Below are 19,342 nucleotides of genomic sequence, written 5' to 3'. Positions count from 1 at the left end.
GACTGCCTGCTTGGATTCACATCTCACATTGCAAAAGATGGCACCCTTGATTGTGGTATCCTTGTTTGCTGCCATATCCTGAAGATGTAAAAACTGGGTTAACTGGATTATTTACTTTTGCCTGGTGTTTCTTATGGACATGTGAACGAGTGTGCCCTCTGATAGGATGGCTTCCAGTTCAAGGGTCACAGTGCCCACAACTTTGATAGGTGCCAGATGACCATGACCCTAAACTGAAATGGGTTAGAAAATGGATGGACTGATAAATGTATGAAAGACGCTATATAAAGCACGGCTTGAAAGAAAGCTGGATTTTTGTTCTTCCTACAGATTATTTTCTAGAACATAATAGTAAAAATTGTATGCGCTTTCAGCTATAAGAACAGCAATATTTGGACATTTTAGGGTGATTTATTTTCAAGTCGCTTTGTTCCTGTTTGCAGGTTTCTGGTGGCTCATTTAGCTGAGCTGTAGCCACTGTTGTGGGTCCTGAGTCAGAACACACCTCTACTCAACCTGGTTAAACGGCTTAAGTCAGTTTTCATCTCTCTTACAGTTTCTTTTATCATTCTCCTGCTTTGAGCTTGCTGTATTGTTACCTTGATAAGATACACTGTATCCAAGTATTTTACTGCCTCTATGGCAAAGGCTTACTTTTTGCACAAAGAAAAAATGCTTCAGATCAGCACAGCCACCCCACACTCCTCCGCCCACTCCACTCAATCCCCCTCTCCTACCCTTTCCCACTCAACTCTCCCCTGATCAAATATTTTTTGTTTGCTAAAAAAGGGGGAAATGTGGAAGATGAATGTTCTCTTCGTTCCCTTGTACTAATTCATATCTGAGAAGTAAGCTTTACTAAACCTTGTAGGCTCTTGTAGGTTTTAGCAAACAGAAAAATATTTGTGCAAAGGACTCAAGGTCTATGCATTCCACACGAGTCTGCCTTATCACGTTTTCCCTTAGCTTACATCTGAACGCCATAACAAAAGGGGCCAAGAAATCAAGTTGCACAAGGGGCGTTGAAGGGGTTCAAGGATTGTGTATAATAAAGTGTTGACTGCTACATTTCATAATGATATTAAATCACGCATTCTAGGGGTATCATCCCAACATCATTTTCTAGCCTGTGTAGAAAAATAGAATGGTCAATGGTCTCAAATGCTGCGCTTAAGTCTAACATAATTACAGTGGAGTTTCCTTCATCAGAGGATCTCAGAATGTCGTTTACAACCTGCGTTAGTTCCGTTTCTGTACTATGACCAGTGCGGAAACCAGAGTAGAATTTCTCAAATAAATTGTAATGCGTAAGGTGTGACTGAAGTCGATTGGCGACTACTTTTTCTAGTATTTTAGAGAGAAAGGGTAAATTTGAAATAGGTCTATAATTATTAAGTATGTGTTGGTCTAGGTTTGACTTTTTAAGTAATGGTTTAATGACTGACAGTTTTAGTATATCAGGTACTGTGCCATGCAATAGTGAACTATTGATAATTTTTAGAATAGGCACTGCAGGAACATCCATTGCACTTTTTACTAGTTTTGTTGGCACTGGATCTAGGGAACAAGTAGTGGGTTTCATTTTAGAAATTAAACTTAAGACTTCCAGCTCAGTTACAGGATTAAAATTACTAAAGTGCTGAAAGAAATGTGGGACAGGGTCTGCTACGCTAGTATGCGGTTTGTACTGTGATGCTGAGATCTGGGATTTTTTTCTCATTGAAGAAGTTCATAAAGTCTGTACTTCTAATATCAGTTTGTATTTTGCACTGTAGATCTGAATTCACATTTGTTAATATAGACACTTTTATGAACAGTATCCGAGGATTTTTATTATTGCTATCTATTATTGTAGAATAGTATTGAGTGAGCTTTAAAGCAAGCTTTTTTTATATATATTTTTTTAACTCTGTCCATGCAATTTGAAAGACATGCAGCTTTGTTGTTCTCCATCTGCGCTCCAGTTTTCGACACTCTAATTTAAGAGCTAGAGTGTTTTCAATAAATCGGGGAGAGTTTCTATGTGCTTTGATCACTTTTGTTATAAGGGGAGCCACTGGGTCTAGAGCATCTCTCAAGGTCACATTATAATGTGATGTTAGCTGACCTAAACTGTTTTCCATGTTTAAATTTGATGTTAACTGATCTAAATCTGGTTTTCCACAATTACACTCGACTTACTCAAACTATCTAGAGAAAAGTCAAGCAAAATTTTGCTTGGCATTTCTCTACATTCATAATGGCTAACACGGTACAACACCCTAGTACTATAGACATCGAAGTATCTATAAATTTTGAAGCAGAATTAAAATATTGATGTCACACTTTGTTTCAGTCTGTATCTATGAAAGCAACTGGCCGACGACCGTGAGAGAATGTCACGTAATACTGGCCTCACTGTTCACATCCAGGCTTTCTCTGACCAAAGAGCTTACAGGGATGCACTAACTGCAGCCAAGAGCACACATTATGGTAGAATAATAGAAAGTGGCCATCATAACCCAAGGGTTTTGTTCTCTGTTAGTTAATTTACTTCAACCTGCATCTGGCCCAATTACCTCCTCTACTGAAGTCTGTGAAAAATTCCTCCACTTTTTCCGCAATAAAATTAAAGACCTAAATAATTCAACTAACATAAATCCATCATCCATTTATATTGTTCCCTGTCTTCCTACTCCATCCAGCTCCTTTTCTAAATTTTCACCAGTCATATCGGCATTTGTTAATGACCTGCTTTGTAAGATGAGGCCAACTACTTGTGTACTGGACCCCATCCCCACCACAGTTCTTAAATCTTGCCTTCATGCCATAATCCCGACTGTTATGACAATAATCAATACATCCCTTGACACTGGGTTTGTACCAGACACTTTTAAAATCGCTTCTGTAACCCCCATGATAAAAAGTCTGGTCTTGAAGGTGACAATCTTAACAATTTTTGGCCTATTTCCCACTTACCTTTTCTGTCAAACGTTCTTGAACATGTTGTAGCCGCCTAGCTCATCAATTACTTAATCTCCAATAATTTGATGAAACCCTTTCAGTCTGGTTTTAGGGCACAGCACAGCTGTGAAACTGCTCTTGTTCAGGTAACCAATGATTTGCTTATGGGTTTAGACTCTGGACAAACCAGCATATTAATTCTTTTAGACCTCAGTGCAGCATTTGACACTGTCAGACATGACATTCTACTGTCCAGAATGAAGAACATGCTGGGTATCTCTGGCACTGCCCTCCAGTGGTTCAAGTCCTATCTGACTGATAGGCAAGAGTTTGTTAGTCTTGGCAACAGCAGATCGAGCTCAGTGCCAGTGACACAAGGAGTTCCTCAGGGCTCTGTCCTCAGCCCTCTTTTCTTCTGTATTTATATGCTTCCCCTTGGCCATATTATTCGTAGCTATGGACTTGGTTATCATTTTAATGCAGATGACACTCAGCTCTATTTCAATGTCAAAATTGCAACTTCATCAGAGTTTTCTCAGCTCACAACTTGGCTCAGTCAAATTAAAACCTGGATGGAGCACAACTCTTTAAAAGTAAATTGCAACAAAACTGAACTCCTGCAAATTGGCACTAAAGCACTACTTAAGAAAATTAGCTCCTTTTTAGTTACTCTTGATGGCGATCTCATCAGACCTCCTTCTGATGCAAGGAATCTTGGTGTCATTTTTGATTCCTCACTTTCTTATTCCGCCCACATAAACCACATTAAGAAACTTTCTTACTTTGACATCCATTAACATATCCCATGTTCGCTCATTCCTCTCCTTTTCTAATGCTAAGAAACTTGTCCATGCTTTTATCACATCCCGTGTCGATTATTGTAAGTTGCTGCTGGCAGGTGCCCCTTCTAATCATATATCACAGCTCCAGTTGATTCAAAACTCTGCTGCAAGTGTCCTTACACGAACCAGCAAGTGTGAGCACATCACACCCATCCTGCTTTGCCTTCACTGGCTCCCTGTGTCTTACAGGACTGAATATAAAAGTATATTAATAACCTACAAAGCTTTAAATGGCCCTGCACTGGACTACGTCAGTGACCTTCTAAATCATTATGCTCCTGTTCGCCTACTAAGGTCCTCTGATTCTGGTAATCTTGTTGTGCCTCACACTAACCTGCACTCTACGGGTGATAGGGCCTTCAGCTCCATAGCACCCAGACTTTGGAATGACATCCCAAAATTAATTAGATCAGCTGACTCCATTCATTCTGTTTAAAATAAACCAATAAACTCATCTATTTAACAAGGCTTTTAACTTAACTTAACATTCTGCCCTTTCTTTCAGTTTACCTCTCTGTCCAGGTGCTCAGGATAATTTGTGTGTCTGTTATATCACAAATTAGGTTATTTGAGAGGTTTTTATTTTAGTATTGAATTTAGTATCTTACTCTGGTTTATTGTCCTTTATTCTATTTAATGCTTTGTTATCTGTTTCATTGTTCTATTCAAGAAAACATTTGTATCCAATGTTACAGGTTCACCGCCAAAAGCGCGATAGACATATGAGCGCCGACAAAACCGCGATGGACAAATGAGCGCCGACAAACCCGCGCCTACAAAATCACGAGAGAGGCCAAGAGTGTGGAAGCGTGACGCGCATTATGTACACATTATGTGCTAGGTTATAACTGTTATAACTGCTGATGGCATGCCATGAACAAATAACTCAGTCGAGGGGTGGCATAACGCGTCGTATACAAAGCGGAATTAGCAGCAGTCAGGCAGCCATCAAGTCTAAATACGCTCAACTATCAAGACGTCTTGCTGCAATTCTTCCTACATATGCAGGGCGTGATCTTAAGGACTATCTGCATGCCGTGTCTTATAATATTGACTTCTAAAATAAACATTTTTATATATGCTTTAAACTAGTAATTCATATTTAATGAAACTTTCGCGATTTTGTCGGACCGATTTTGATGCCGCGTTTTAATCAGCGATATTTTTTCGCCGCTCATATGTCTATCGCGCAAATGTCGGGTCACAAATGTTACATATACCCTGCTGTTTTTTTTCTTCTAAGACTCTGTGAAGCACCATAAGCATGGGAAAGGCACTATATAAATAAAATGTATTACTATTATTAAATCAAATGTAATTAAGTAGTCATCGGAAATAATTTAATGGAGTAATATTTAAATTTTGCATTTTAACTTTGAAAGTTATAATTAAATCTAATGTGTGGTTATGATTATGAGTTGGACCTCAGAGAATCTGACAAAATCCTACTGAATGTAACAAATAAGTAAAACATTTGCTAAAAGTGTCATTTTCCACATCAATGTGTAACATTAAAATCCCCCTTCAATGCTATGTGATCATAATTTATAGCCAAATCAGTCATGAACAATGAATATGGCCCTGGTGGTCTGTAGACTAGCACTATAATTGTATTGGAATCTGTTTTAATATTTAAAATGAATGCCTCAAAGGATGTAAAGTCGCCTAAATATTTAGAAGTGATCTGCATTTTGTTACAATGAATTATTCCAAGGCCTCCTCCTCGACCAGAACCTCTAGACTTATGATGGAATGAGTATCCATCTGGTGATGCCTCATCTAGGGGAACAGTGTCACATTTACTAAGCCAGGTTTCAGTGAGAAGGCACAGATCAGATTTTGTACTTAATATAATATCATTTACCAAAACAGCTTTACTGCCAAGAGAGCGAATGTTCAATAAGCAGCATTTAAAGTTGCATGCTTCTTTCTGAACTGATGATATATTTTTTGTTTTAATTTGAAGTAAATTTCTATTACAGATGGCCCTGGTGGACGGACTGGTTTTATCTCTTGGTCTAATTATACACCTTTACACTTTTTGTAAATAAGGTAATTTAAGGTTTGCATTAAGACTAAATTTACTGGATGCCCCAAAACAGGGATTTTGGGTAACAGCTTCTTTATGAAATGACTGAAATTCTGTAAGGGATTATCTGAATCTAATACTTCTCTCTTGAGCCCCAGAGATCCAGTGAATGGCAGCTGTGAAATTAGCGAAGCACTTTCAAAACAATATCATCACCTTAGTATGCTTCACTAACACTTGGATCATAATTTATCAAGCTGTCACTATTGTCGTGGCGAAAAATTTGTCACCAGAAGGCTTTTTACCTGAAAATAAAGGCTATTAGGACTCGAGATAGACAGACAGAGTTTTAAAGCTTTATTGCAATAAAACACCACCAAAAAATAACAAGGACTCAACCCAATACAGCCAAATTGAGCTCAGCCCCGAACGGTTCAGCAATCGTTTATATAACAATTTCTTATCACTTTGACCTCGTTCAATTCGCTCATTTGCTGTTTTCCTCTGACTCCCTTCTACTTCTGTCCAGCCAATTTCTCGTCTCCCTGCAGCTGGGCCCCTGGTATTTCACTGTCTATTGTTCATTTCTAGTTTCTGTTTTTGCTTATTTCTTTCACTAGCCAAGGCCGGTACAGACATTCATCTTCCTTATATGAGCGTTCCTCTCATCACTTCCTCTTTCTCTGACTTTTAAGCTGATTTGTCTGATGCCCAAAGCTAAGCTTTTAACTAAAAGAAATATGATATGTGCTTTTATTTAATCATTGGGTGGCAGTCCTGACTTGTCTTTATTTCTATGCTAAAGTTAATTTCTAATATATTCTTCTATATTTATTGCAAATGCCTGAATATACTAATGTTTCTTTCATGCATTACATCATTGTGACCTTGCTTATAGTGAAAGCCTTTTGGCGGATTCACCAATCCAGCTGGTTTCTTACATTTCTACCAGAGCCATTTTCTCTCTGTGGTATCGTTCTATAGCTTCCCAGCCTTGAATACAGGTGTTCTCAATCTCAATCCTTATCCTGTTCTAAGCTGGTTTCTACACATCATTTTTGTTCTCGTTTTGTTCTTTTCCCATACTAACAATTCTGCTTTAAGCTCAAAAAATAATGCAACATGACTGATTTTTTTAGTTAACTATTTGCTTGACATATCTTATTTGCTTAGCATTCTAATTTATGCGTAATCTAATGTTTTAGAAGCTTTTAAATACTTTTTATGGCTCTTTATGTTAATATGCTATTGTATGCTAATATAAATTTTTTCTCCTCTACACTATCAGCTTCTGAAGAACTGTCACTATTATCACATAGTAAATCACTTCATGGGCCCCATATTCAGCTTGCTCTGTTACTACAGATGCTGCGGCAACACCCCATGAGCCGCTGTTTACTGGATGTATTTATGTTGGCGGCTCATGATGGATTACTTACGGTTTTAAAGTTAAAACTAACAAGGGTTAAAGATGTAGCAGCAGGAATATTTATTTAAAAACCACGCATGAAATTCTTATTAATATATACTGCTCAAAAAAATTAAAGGAACACTTTTTAATCAGAGTATAGCATAAAGTCAATGAAACATCTGGGATATTGATTTGGTCAGTTAAGTAGCAGAGGGGGTTGTTAATCAGTTTCAGCTGCTGTGGTGTTAATGAAATTAACAACAGATGCACTAGAGGGGCAACAATGAGATGACCCCCAAAACAGGAATGGTTTAACAGGTGGAGGCCACTGACATTTTTCCCTCCTCATCTTTTCTGACTGTTTCTTCACTAGTTTTGCATTTGGCTATGGTCAGTGTCACTACTGGTAGCATGAGGCGATACCTGGACCCTATAGAGGTTGCACAGGTAGTCCAACTTCTCCAGGATGCCACATTAATACGTGTCATTGCCAGAAGGTTTGCTGTGTCTCCCTGCACAGTCTCAAGGGCACGGAGGAGATTCTAGGAGACAAGCAGTTACTCTAGGAGAGCTGGAGTCGGCCATAGAAGGTCCATAACCCATCAGCAGGACCAGTATCTGCTCCTTTGGGCAAGGAGGAACAGGATGAGCACTGCCAGAGCCCTACAAAATGACCTCCAGTAGGCCACTGGTGTGAATGTCTCTGACCAAACAATCAGAAACAGACTTCTTGAGAGTGGTCTGAGGGTGTGAATGTCTCTGACCAAACAATCAGAAACAGACTTCTTGAGGGTGGTCTGAGGGCCCAACGTCCTCTAGTGGGCCCTGTGCTCACAACCCAGCGCAGTGGAACTCGATCGGCATTTACCATAGAATACCAGAATTGTCAGGTCCACCAATGGCACCCTGTGTTTTTCACAGATGAGAGCAGGTTCACCCTGAGCACATGTGACAGACGTTGAAGGGTCTGCAGAAGCCATGGAGAATGTTATGCTGTCTGTAACATCATTCGGCATGACCAGTTTGGTGGTGGGTCAGTGATGGTCTGGGGAGGCATATCCATGGAGGGACGCACAGACTTCTACAAGCTAGACAAAGACACCTTGACTGCCATAAGGTATCGAGATGAAATCCTTGAACCCATTGTCAGACCCTACGCTGGTGCAGTAGGTCCTGGTTTCCTCCTAATGCACGACAATGCCCGGCCTCATGTGGCAAGAGTATGCAGGCAGTACCTGGAGGATGAAGGAATTGAAACAATTGAATGGCCTTCACGATCCCCTGACTTAAACCAAATAGAACATCTGTGGGACATTATGTTTCGGTCCATTAGGTGCCGCCAGGTTGCTCCTCAAACTGTACAACAGCTCAGGGATGCCCTCATACAGATCTGGGAGGAAATGCCACAAGACACCATCCATCATCTCATTAGGAGCATACCCCGACGTTGTCAAGCATGCATACAAGCTCGTGGGAGCCACACAAGATAGTGAAAAGCATTTTGAGTAGCAGAAATTAAGTTTTTGAAAAAATGGACTAGCCTGCCACATCTTCATTTCACTCTGATTTTAGGGTGTCTACACAATTGAGCCCTCTGTAGGCAGAAAACTTATTTCCATTAAAAGACTTGGCATCCTTTTGTTCCTAAGACATTGCCCTTTCGTTATTTGTATAGATATCCAACTTCATATTGAGATCTGATGTATCTAATGTGTTTCTTTAAAGTGTTCCTTTAATTTTTGTGAGCAGTGTATTTTGATTAATTACAGGACCCCTGCAGCTCAGCTTAGCTCTTGCAGTTGTGAATTATTTTATTTCAATTAGTCTTTTCTGCTACTTTAATAGTTTTGTTTAGTTTTAGTTTTTCATTTCGGTTATTTTAATTATTTAATTTCAGTTTACGAAAATGTTTTTTTATTAATAGTTTCAGTTTTGATTTTAGTTTTCATTAACTATAATAAACTTGGCTGACACGACCACTTGGTTGGTGCAGAAAACTGCTGTCTCATAAGAGGTTGTGGGATTGATTCTGGGCTCCTCCTAGATGTACCATTTTGAGTAGTGAGCTGCTGTTATAGTTACTATTATAGAATAAAAACATATATTTGATTTGAGTCTGTAACAGCCGGTGTAAATTTATTGTACTTGTAAAGGTTAGCTTTTTATGTTTTATTTAGTTTTATTCTCTCAGTCACATTCCCCTGATCTGACACTGCTGTTTTCAAATAAAGACGTGCTTATAACAGAAATGAACTCAGATGAGAATCAGGGATCTACATCGGAGAAAGAGAACAGAGTACATGTGGCCCGGGACTACAAGTTTTTTTTTTGTAGGCTTCAGGGATTCTAGTGTTAATCCTTTTTACGCTATCTTTAAAAAGATGTGTAGTAATGAAGCAGGCTTGGTCCACCTGTATTTTTGTGAAGAATGGACCCTTTAAATTTCATTGACATCTCCCACCTTGTTGTACTGAGGCAAAGCTTGCCATTTTGGACACAAATTTCGTTCAGGTTATATATCTTTTCTCCTGCTTTTAACTTCTCTTATGTAATGCCTGGTTTATCAGTAAATAAACATAAATGATTCAATTTTTTAATATTTCCTCACTGAAACTTGCCTCGTTTATTGATATCATCTGCTCTCAGTGTGTTTGTTTGCATGATTAGTTATTTGTTTAGCTCTTTCAAAGGTAGCAATCTGGCTTTGTTAGAGTGTTTCTTTTATGTTGGTTAAGGTGTGAGCAATACTTGTTCTGTTAGACTTGTGCAGCCCTTTCAGGACAAACTTTGTAGCCAGCGTCTAACTCTTGCTAAGGGTTTAAAACTGAGATCACCTGCCTTGATTAAATGGTCTAATTTGTGCAGCCCTTTCAGGGGAAGTGCCCAAGCTCAGCGATCTCTTGTCCCCTGCAAATCTGCTCTATTTTGAAGCTAAGGTTCCAGCCTTGGCCATATTGCTTGATGGATGAATGAGCTGTCATGGGTTGTGCATTTAAATAAAGGTAAACAACTTGGCATTTCTAGTCTTAACTTTTCACTAACATAAAAAGAAACTTAGAGGTTAAATAGTGTTTTCTGGACACTTTTTCACCAAAAAACACTTGAGGCATTATGAACTATTCTAATAAACTGATTTGATGGATACAAATTACTAGAGGATTAACAGTCTTTAACTATAGTGCATTGTAATACCTGCTAAACAAAGTGCAGTGTAATAACCTGTGCAAATGATTTCTGATTTTGAGTGGGCTGCATGTGCAAAAAAAACAACAGAACAGAGCAAAGACTGAGAAAATAGTAGATTTTAAAAGCTATATGATAAGCTAAAATTACCTAAAATAATGTTTTGACAAATTTTAACTAAGCATTTCTGTGCAATTTTAAGACAATATTTATTCTCTTTTCCATGTGTCAGTTATTGGGAATACTAACAAACTTAAAAAAATGCTTCAAAGATATGAACTCATAGGACTGATAGATAGATAGATAGATACTTTATGTATGCTACTGGAGTATGTGAATTTCCCCTTAGGATTAATAAAGAACAATATTAAATTAAAGAGTGATAAAAATGCAGGTATAACAGAAAACAACTTTGTATAATGTTAACATTTAACGGGTGGAATTGAGGAGTCATATAGTGTGGGGAAGGAAGGATCTCCTCAGTCTGTCAGTGGAGCAGGACAGTGACAGCAGCAAACTGTCCAGCTCCATGCCTACAATAGAGCCTGTCTTCCTCGCCAGTTTGTCCAGGTGTGAGGTGTCCCTCTTCTTTATGCTGCCTCCCCAGCACACCATCGCGTAGAAGAGGGTGCTTACCACAACCGTCTGATAGAACATCTGCAGCATCTTTTTGCAGATGTTGAAAGATGCCAGCCTTCTAAGGAAGTATAGTCGACTCTGTTCTTTCTGACACAGAGCATCGGTATTGGCAGTCCAGTCCAATTTATGATCCAGCTGCACTCCCAGGTATTTATAGGTCTTCACCCTCTGCACACAGTCGCCTCTGATGATCACGAGGTCCATGAGGGGCCCGGTCCTCCTAAAATCCACCACCAGCTCCTTGGTTTTGCTGGTGTTCAGGTGTAGGTGACTTGAGTCACACCATTTAACAAAGTCCTTGATTAGGTTCCTATACTCCTCCTCCTGCCCACTCCTGATGCAGCCCACGATAGTGTGGTCTGTTTGTAAGATAGTCCACGATCTATGCCACTAGGTATGAATCTACTCCCATCTCTGTCACCTTGTCCTTAAGGAGCAGAGGTTGGATGGTGTTGAAGGCGCTACAGAAATCCAGACATATAATTCTTACAGCACCACTGCCTCTGTCCAAGTGGGAGAGGGATCGGTGTAGCATATAGATGATGGCATCCTCCGCTCCCACCTTCTCCTGGTATGTGAACTGCAGAGGTTCGAGGGTGTGGTGGATCTGTGGCCTCAGGTGGTGAAGCAGCAGCCGCTCCATGGTCTTCATTACATGTGACGTCAGAGCGACAGGTCAGAAGTCATTCAGTTCACTAGGACGTGATACCTTTGGGACTAAGGTGATGCAAGGGACTCTCCCCTGTTCAAGGCTTAGGTTGAAGATGTGTTTTAGAGGACTCCCCAGCTCCAACGCACAGGCCTTCAGCTGTCGTGGCGATACTCCATCTGGACCCACTGCTTTGCTGGCATGAAGTCTCCTCAACTCTCTGCTTACCTGGGCTGCTGTAATTGTGGGAGGGGGGAAATTCTTTCCTATGGTGGTATCAGCAGAAGGATGGGTAGAGGGTGCAGTATTCCGAGATGGGAGTGGGTTTGGGTGGTCAAACCTGTTAAAGAAGTTGTTCATCTGGTTTGCTCTCTCCACGTCTCTCTCAGTGGTGGAACCCTGCTTCGAGCTGCAGCCAGTGATGATCTTCATCCCATCCCACACTTACTTCATGTTGTTATTCTGCAACTTCTGCTCCAGCTTTCTCTTATACTGGGCTCGGAGGTCCTTCTGCACACGCTTGAGCTCATGCTGATCACCGCCTTTAAAAACCTTTTCTTCTGGAACAAAAGGCACTTGATGTCACTTGTAATGGCTTATTGTTAGCACAGCAGCGTACTGTATTTACTGGAACTACAAATTCCATACAGAAGTTGATGTAGTCAGTAGTGCAGTCAACAACCTCCTCAATGCTCTCACTACAAGATCCCTGCAGGATATCCCAGTCCGTAGTTCTTAAGCTGTCTCTCAGAGCCTGCTCTGCCTCAGTGGACCACTTCCTGAATGAACGTGTGGTTGTAGGTAGCTCCCTCACTCTTGGTTTGTAGTGAGGCTGAAGCAGAACCAGGTTATGATCTGCTTTTCCCAAGTGCAGGCATACAGTAGGTCGATAGTCCTATTTCCCCGGGTGTTACAATCCATATTGGGAGAAGGCAGGTAATCTTTTGTCCAGCTTCACATGGTTAAAATCTCCAGAGATTAGCACAAGCGCCTTAGGGAGCTGTGTTTGTAGTTTAGCAACAGTGGAATTGATGATGTCACCCGTTATCTCCATGTCCGCCAGAGGAGGGATGTAAACAACAACAACGACATGTCCAAACTCTCTGGGCAAGTAATTGCGACACAGACTTACGGCCAACAGTCGGATGTCCCTGCAGCAAGTGGAGATTTTAGCGTTTACATGTCCAGAGTTGCACTACCTTGTATTCACAGAGTCCTCCTCCTTTCCGCTTCCCGCAGACACTTGCGTCTCTGTCCGCTCTAACTGTGCTAAACCCGGGTAGCTCCACGTTAGCATCTGGGATGTTAGTTGTTAGCCACATTTCACAAAAACACAACAAACTGCATTCTCTGTAGGTCCTGACAGTTTTCACCAGTGCAGCCATTTCGTCGATCTTATTTGGTAGTGAGTTCACATTTCCCAGGATCACAGAAGGCACCGAAGATTTGTAGCACCACTTTCTCGCTAGCTGCTTGGCTCTTATCTTATCACCGGCTCTGCTGCCACGATATGACTTTCTTACCTTGTTGGGTAAATAGGGAACCATACCGGCACAAGCCTTTGTTCTCAGCGCTTTAAGTTGACTATCTGAATAGACGAATCTCGGCGTGTAAAAATCCATGTCCAAGTAGTAAAAAGTGTCCAGGGAACGAGACCACATAAAAAGAAAGTGGTAGAAGTGATCAGTGAAATAGAGAAAAATAGAGAAAAAGGTAGAAAGATAAAGTCATACACAGAGCTGCTGGAAAGGCTGGCACTCATGGTGGCGCCCAAATTATATGCACAAACATGTAAGAATGCTTCAGCAGTGATTCTTTATACAGTGCATATGCCATAGGAAAACTAGAACATCCATTTTATCAAAACTGGCCCAAGCATTTTGGATGAGCCAGGATAACTGGAAAGGAAGCTGGCAATGCAATGACATTTATTGCAATTTCTTTGTTTATAAATCGCTCTGGACAGAACTCAGTGGAAGTAAATGTTTTAGGTACAATAAAACAGGGGTGGTCTGAAACTTCAAGATAACCACTTAAGAGCCATAGAGCACTTGTCATTCTCCAGGTCAAGACAGTTTACAGAAGCAATTAAAAACAAAAAACTTAGCGGAATAATAGCATCTGGCATTATTTACAAGTTATAGGACCCTAGAATGTCTTTCAAAACTCACATTTCAAACTGTCTAAAACATCTTAAAAATGATGGAAAATTAAGATGTTTACTAATTATACAGGACACTGAGAAATTATTTCATGCATTTATTTCTTGTTTGCTGGCTGTTTAAATTGTTGTTTATCCTGCTCTCAGTTAAACTAAAATGCTACTGTAAAAATCATTACTAGAATTAAAAAGTATTACAGTCCTCAGGCTATTAATAATGGTTTATGGGAGCCATTGTAGCACTCCTATATTTTATTTCTCTTCTTGATATCTTGATGTGGCATTTGGTACCACTGCTGTACTGACCAACTATTCTCCTGCCCATGGAAAATTCTTCTGCAATACTGCAAGCTTTGGAGTCCCCGAATGGAATGATTCTGTTGCCAGATTAGATGGCTCAGCATTGTCTCTACTGTAGAATGCCCAGGAGGGGTGAACAAATAGTTGGCTGAGGGCTCCAAGTCTGTGATGGTATCCGAGTTTGTTTTTGACTTTCTCCATTATAATTGACGCTGGAGCCTCTAGATATTTATTTTCTCCAGGATGCTGCTCACTCCTCTGTTGTCAACTTGCCACAGTCCATAGTTAAATAATAATGGATTGTGCACGTGGCCCGGACATAGACAGGCAGACATGTTCTTTTTCCACCACCACACTTTTATTTACAATATTTACAAAAGTCTTCTGTGCACACAAACCCCCCAAAATCCTTGCCACACAACACTTTTCTTCTTCGGGCTGCCTCTACTCTCTCTTCTCTTGCCTTGTCCTGCCTCCACCCAACTCCAGCCTCGAATGAAGGGAGGCGACCACTTCCATTAGCACCTGGATGTGCTCCAGGTGAATTCCGGCAATCACCCACCAACACGCCCCTGTGTGGTGGAAGTGCCGGCTGTACTCCCGGAAGCTCTCTGGGTGTCCCTTCTTCTCTTCCCCCCAGCACCTCCTGGTGTGGCAGAAGTGCTGAGGTCCAGGGCTCGAAAAGCATCTGTGCACCCCCTGGCGGTGACCACAGGCCCATATAGGGCTGGGCTTCCAAGCCCTCTACCCGTGGCCCCCAAAGTAACCAGGGTGGCAGCCCCCACGTGATCCAGGGCGGGCGTAGACCCTCTTCCGGTCCTTCAGGGTGTCCCGGCCAGGTCGTCGCCCCTGGCATCCCTGACAGTATATTGGTATTTTGTTTATGTTAGTCAGTTTCACTTTGTTTTACTGTATGTTTTAAAAAAGCTGTGTCTGTATCTGTACAAATTATGTAATTAGCAATCTGTAACATTTTTACTTGCATTTTACTGGAGAAATTGTCACAGTGCTCTGTACCTGCACTCAGTGAAGAGCACTATACAAAAATAAAATCAATTGAATTGAAAACTCTAGTAAGGCTTAATCTAGTCTGTTGTGTGCACTTTTGGCTTTCATATTAAAACAAGATTGAAGCAGTTGAATATTAAATGGAAGATAAGAGGTGATATGATGTAAGTGACTGTTACTAAAGTTGATGTCATTCAAAAAACATTTCAGTAGACAAGGAAGTTTGGTAAGAGCACAATTTTTCCCAATGTTAGAAAGTTTATCTTCACAGAAAGAACCACATTTATGTAAACAGAAATAAAACACTCAGTTGTTACTTAACCTAATACAATATGATGATTACATTTTGGTAGCATTTCTCATTAAAGTAATGGGCTTCATGTAACTTATGAATGTGACAGTTAGCTAACTAAGCATCGCCTAAATAAGCTTGTTTTTCCAATTGAGGCTCAGCTTCTTCCACAAACACAAAGTGGTTCCCAACTTAACATTGGTTGATAAAATCTGAGAAAATGCACACTTGTGATATTTATGCTGCTCCAAGAACTGATTATTGAGAATATCTGCCTGCATACTGGACAATAAATAATACAGGTCATTAAATAATAGTTGATCTTTAACAACATTAAAAGTATTCAGTAGCAATATAAAACACAATTGCCAACAATTGAAAATGATATCCAAGAACATTCAGACCTTCTAGAATATACAGTACATGTATATAAAAACATACTGTACATCGCACATTTACCAACCAAAAAGAAAGCAGTAGCTTCTGCTTCTGGTATGATGCCAGTGTCAATCTCGCTTATTAGTTTTCCCTCATCAGAATGGCTGATTGCACAGGTTAGTCCTTTTAAATGATGCTAATGTGTATGACTAGTCGTATTGTGCTTTGATGCCTTGAACAATTTGCATTTGACATAATCAGTCTATAATGAGTTGAGTGGTGTCTTTATTTACACACAAGTGCAGTCTATGCATCTGTATTATCGTGGTATTTCCCTCCACTTGCCCTTTTACCTGTTTCCTCAAGGGTAAGTGTTCTCGTCAAGTTCGTTATTGGGTTGGTCTACTGTTGCACTTTAAGATGAACACACACACACACAGATAAACACACACACAGACCCTAACCACAACAGTGCTCCGTGAATGACACACACACGCTGATTAACCCTTAGCACTTTAAACCACACAAGTGCTATAGGAATAACAGCCTGTCATTCAGCACTTCAAGAGACTTACTTATTTTCGGCACAAACAACAATACAATGTTTTAGTGATATCTCAGACCTAAATATTACTTTTGGTCTACAAGAATACATTTAAACATACAAAGACTCAACACTTTTGACTATAGGCCATTCATCAGCCAAGAATACCTTCTTTCTCATATTTGTTCCTTCTGTTGAGTATAGCGCTCTCACTCTCAGCCTTATAAACCTCGCAGCACAGAAATAATGGCAAAAATCCGGCTGTCACCAGGTGCTCAAAGAAATCTAACTTATTACTTCAATCAGTCTAGACATTAAGACAAAGCACTGAAAGTTAAAAGCAGCATGGTATTTATTACAAGAATAATAATAATACCACAAGAACAAAGAATACTAGAAAATAGGTAGTGATAGGAAAGTCTGAATATATATAGTCTTTAGAAAAGCTTACTTAAAAAGTTACAGATGACAAGGATGAATGTCCCAGGGAGGCGTTTGATTTAGCAATTGATGTTCATGATGCCTTTCTGACGACCAGGGCCTTCTTCGTCCGTTCCTCTTCTTCTTCTCTTCTTCTCTCTTCTTTTCCCTTTGCTTCTCTCTCTTGCTTTCCAAACCAAGGCATATTTATTATGAAATGTCAAGCCTTGGTTTCACAACACATGCACCTGATTGGCTGGCTGTCCAAATGATTGATGAATTAATTCAATGTCTGTTTTCCCACACAACAAAACCTTTGATGTGCTCTGAGGTATCAGTAGTTCTTCCTGTCCCAGGCTATAAAGCAAACTGTTGTTCCAGATGTCAATCCATAAAGTAATAAATAGCCTGAGGTATCAGCTCAGCATCCTTTCCCAGGCTATAAAACCAAATTAGCACGAAGCTATGAACAAGTGTTATAAAAGTAAGGTGTAAGGGAAGAAAACCTGCTTTAATTTGTTAATTTCATCTGTTGTCTTGAACAAAATATAATGGAAACCAAAATGTACAGATTTTATACACCATAACAGCATCTATAAAGTTTGGGAAGCCTAAGTAACATTATCTGGTTATACAAATTTGGATAAATTTATTTTACATAAATTCACTTAAACAACAAAAAAAAAAGTCAAATTGATATTAATGGTTTGTGCAGTGGTCAGGCATTTGCTGCAGAACATTACTTTGCAAAAAAAGCCAAGAGATCTGTGCTGTCCTTTAACAATATTTGTGATGGTCAATCGGAACTCCCCCATTCATTGGATTTTTAAAGAATTGACCTGCCATAGATGATACCATGGGGTTGTTGAATGTAAACTGATTTTTTATACATTGAATGTAACCATAAACGTGGGTATGAAAGACATCTTTATGAGTACCACAGCAGACTTGGCAATTTTTATAATGAGTGTTTCTATTTTACTGGCATATCTTAAAAAAGGATTATTGTATAAAAAAAAAAAAGAGCTTTAATGCAGTTAAGTATTGAGGTGTGTGATTCAGTTTATTTAATGTTACTCCATTAAATATCAGGGTGTCAAACTCCGATCCTTGGCCGCAGGTTTTCATTCTATCTTCTTAATTAGTGACCAGTTTTGGCTGCTAATAAACTTTTTTGCCTTAGTTATAATTAACTTGATTTAGGCCCCTTAGTTGTCTCTTTTTCCTTAATCAACAGCCAAACAATAGTGAGACACAAAACAAGTCTCCACACAGTATCTGTCTTTGTAAGGTTGTAAGGTTGATCTCAGGTCACCAAAGCATTTTGATGGCGTACTTAGAAAAAACAGAATACTCAACAGTTTTGGAAATATCTGCTGTGGCAGAATGAGAGCAGCAACAAGCCATAAAGTTAAATAACTGGTTTAATTAATGGTAAGAATCAGCTTCTCATTAAGAGATTAGTTGCAGTGAAATTGGCTGGAGTTTGAAGCCCCAATTTAGCTTGTGAACTGTTGGCTCGTTTCACGCCTCATTTATGTTTGGCTGTCATTTACTGAAGAAAAGAATCAATTCAGAGGATTGAATCCTTTAAAACAGGGCTATTAAAACGAAGAGAAAAGAAGTTAATTAGCAGTGAAACCTGCTCACTGATTAGAAAAAGGGTTAGAATGAAAACCTGCAGCCTACAGGCCCGGAGTTCACACCCATGTTATATATAACTAGCAAAATACCTGCGCTTCGCAGCGGTGAAGTACTGCCTTAAAATTTTTATTAAGAAGAAAATTAAACCTTTTAAACTGAGGGAAAATATACCAATAATTATTTGTTAAGGATCTCTTTATACCATATTGTGAGTTCGGCCCTCCGGTTGTAATATGACCAAGCTGTGCGCTGATCTTACTCTTGAGCATGCAACGTACAGTTGGTCATGTGAACAGTAATCTTGTTTCAAATCTCACAGCTTGGATTGCTGCTGTCATAATCGGTTTGAGTTTCATGGTTTGTTTCAATTATGTTAGTATTTGTAGGACTTGTGTTGAAAAGACATTCGGCATCTGTCAAGCGTTGTAAGTATACAACCGGTTTCATCGATAACTTCACATCCAGCTTTTGAGAGTTTAAACATTCATAAATATCAAAGTGTCCACTACTGAAATCGTCACCTATCAATCTAAGATGTTTAAGAGGCATTGGCGGTTACGAAAGGTGTAAAATATTTGGCCATTTCGGTACACTTGAAAGCGACAACTGAACAATTCAGCGGCAGCCATCAACTCACATGCAGATGCATAGGTGAAGGGCTTAAGCATTTCATTCTTATAGTGCTCCTGTGTAGTATAATTATCTCCTATACCGTCATCAGTCCACACCTTGAACCTGTCCCAGTCATTCAATACATAAGACACAATGTTCCTCCCGATATCAAGAGTGAGCCTGATATGGCCGTACAATATGTAATAAAGAGAATGGAAAAGGTAGGTGCCATCTCCGGGCATGGAAACCACTCGGTAAGTGATAGTTCTTTGATCGATGGTGATCAC

The sequence above is a fragment of the Polypterus senegalus genome, chromosome 1 (assembly GCF_016835505.1).
Source record: "Polypterus senegalus isolate Bchr_013 chromosome 1, ASM1683550v1, whole genome shotgun sequence".
Taxonomy (NCBI): Eukaryota; Metazoa; Chordata; class Cladistia; order Polypteriformes; family Polypteridae; genus Polypterus; species Polypterus senegalus.
Note: the sequence above shows the minus strand (reverse complement) of the source record.